Source organism: Lontra canadensis, unplaced genomic scaffold (genome assembly GCF_010015895.1).
Source record: "Lontra canadensis isolate GAN:19392208 unplaced genomic scaffold, GSC_riverotter_1.0 scaffold1354, whole genome shotgun sequence".
NCBI lineage: Eukaryota > Metazoa > Chordata > Mammalia > Carnivora > Mustelidae > Lontra > Lontra canadensis.
The window spans coordinates 1-2,710 of record NW_022632338.1 but is presented as its reverse complement, the minus strand read 5'-3'; the positions used below and the strand labels follow the sequence as shown (position 1 = coordinate 2,710).

Sequence of the window (2,710 nt, the reverse complement as noted above, 5' to 3'; positions counted from 1 at the left end):
ACTCCCAGTGTAGGGATCAAACCCACAACCTCAAGAGCAAGAGTCACATGCTCTGCCAACAGAGACCAATAGAGCCAGCCAAGCGCCCCTCGTATAAACTTTTTTTTTTTTTTAAGATTTTATTTATTTACAGACAGAGATCACAAGCAGGCAGAGAGGCAGGCAGAGAGAGAGGGAAGCAGGCTTCCCGCCGAGCAGAGAGCCTGACTCTGGGCTCGATCCCAGGAACCTGGGACCATGACCTGAGCCGAAAGCAGAGGCCTCAACTCACTGAGCCACCCAGGCAGCCCTCGTACAAACTTTTTAATAAAAAAAATTTTTTAAGTATATATTTATATGAGTATCCAGGACAAGCTTCACATATATGTTTATTTTTTCTAAGAAAAGCTACAGTAGTTTTTAACAACTATTTAAGGCCAACTTGACATGCAGGTGTACGTATTTAAAATGTACAACTTGTTAAGTTTTGGCACATGTATTGATCTATGTAACCATTTTAAACTCCAGGGCTGACTTGCCTGTTATGCACCATAGTCAGACATGAAAATGCTTTAATTTATTGTAAATTTAAAAATGCTTAAATTTTTTAAAAAATTTTATTTATTTATTTGACATGGAGAGAGATCACAAGTAGGCAGAGAGGCAGGCAGAGAGAGAGAGAGAGGAAGCAGGCTCCCCGCTGAGCAGAGAACCTGACAGCGACAGTGACACAGGGCTCCATCCCAGAACCCTGAGACCATGAACGGAGCCAAAGGCAGAGGCTTAACCCACTGAGCCACCAAGGTGCCCCCAAAATGCTTTAATTCTTAAAAAATTCTTTTAAATTCAAAGAAAATTGTGAATTTTTATATTAAGATATTTTCACACATTGATATTCATCCTTATACCAACACATTTGTAAAATATTTTTATACTGATGTATTTTTAAAGGCTTTTAATATTTAAAAAATATGTTCTTATGAAAGAAGTGGCCCAAGAAGGTCAAAGTGCCTATGGGCAATAAAAGTCACAACAGAGCTGGCCACAATTAAAATACTGTACATAGTCACCCCCATCCCCCTCCCATAAAATTTCTTGGGGCCCCTTTTTAATTCTTATCCCCAGCCATTCGCCTCCCACTGCCAAAGCAACCTATGAACTGCTTCTATCATTATAGTTTTCATTTTCCAGAATTTTATAATCTTCTTTTTAAAGATTTTATTCTTTATTTGAGAGAGAGACAGAGAAAGAGCAGGAGAGGAGCAGAGGGAGAAGGACAAGCAGACTCAGCGAGCACAGACCTGGACTCCTGGGTTTGATCCTAGGATCCTGCGATCAGGACCAGGCCGAAACCAAGAGTCAGGCACTTAACTGACTGAGCCATTCAGGGGCCCCCATTTTCTAGAGTTTTATATAAATGGAATTTATATAGCACTCTCTTTTGGTTGGGCTTTCAATCAGCATAATTATTTGGAGATCCATGTTGTTTATCAATAGTTCATTCCCTTTCTGGGGCATGAAGTGTGGAGGAGTGTTCTGTTGCATGGGGACACAACAATTTACCTTCACCTGTTAATCGGCCTTTGGGTTGTTTCTAGTTTCTGGCTATTACCCGTAAAGCTGCTATGAGCATTCGGGTACCCATCTTCATACCTGCATTTGCTTGTTATTTTTTGTTTGTTTGTTTGTTTGTTTACATAAATCCCAAGGATTAGAATGGCAGAATCATAGTGTGGTAGTTGAACTTTTAAAGAAACTTCAAAGTGGATTTTGGATTCACAGCAGGAGTGCCCGCGTGCATCCGTTTGTCCCACTGTTGACCGCCGGACAAGGCAGGCTTTCAGAGTAACCTAGTGGTAGCTCGTTGTTTTTAATTTGCGTTGCTCTAGTAAATAACGTTGAACACCTTTCCTTGCGATCATCTGTTCATCTGTCTTCTTTGGTGACGTGTCTGTTCAATGTTTTGCCTACTTTTGGTGAGGGAGGGGTTGGATTGTGAGAATAACTTTTTAATCAGAGGGAAACATACCGTTTGCACCGATTGAGAACCGAGGACCTGGGGAGCCCTCGTGGGGAGAGACCGAGAAGAGGGAGGGAGAAAGGAGATCACGTTTGAGGCGCGGCCGGGTGGTGGCAGCTGAAACGGAGAAACCGGGAAAGGCGGGTTTGGGGGGGACCCGCTCCTCGGTCTCCTCGGTCCTGCGGGCCATCCGGTCCCCCGCACCGATTCCCCGGAGGGGGCGCCCCCAGCCGAGAGGCGGGCCCCTGGGCCGAGTCCGACCGAGAACCCCCCAGGGGCCCCCAGGGACCGCATCGGAACCGCATCGGAACCGCGGGCTTCCTTTCCCTTTCTGGGGCCGGAAAGTGACAAAGCAAAGGAGGCGGCGCGGGGGCTGCAAAGCCGCCCGCTGCCCCCGCAGGGACAAGCCACCCGCCGACCGGCCCCCTGCCGCGGGGGGTGGGCCGATTCGGCCGCAGGACCCCGAGGCCGCGGGCAAAAGGGACACGTGTTTCCGCCCGGTTTCGAACCGGGGACCTTTCGCGTGTGAGGCGAACGTGATAACCACTACACTACGGAAACCGGCCGCCGGGCGCCGCCTGCAAAGCCGCCTTGTCGCTGGGCGGCCGCGGGCGGGACCGATGCGCCCCCGCCGAGAGCTCCGGCCCCGCGCGAGCTGGGACGGCGCGGCCGCTGCGGGAGGGGGAGCCGCGGCCGCTGCGGGAGGGGGAG

At 49.0% G+C, this 2,710-nt stretch overlaps 1 non-coding gene across 1 annotated transcript; it reads right to left on the bottom strand.

The window, feature by feature from the left end:
- Positions 1-2,487: 2,487 nt before the first annotated feature.
- Positions 2,488-2,560, bottom strand: TRNAV-CAC. The gene has a single exon. It is a non-coding gene; the product is annotated as a tRNA-Val (tRNA).
- Between the last annotated feature and the right edge of the window lie 150 nt (positions 2,561-2,710).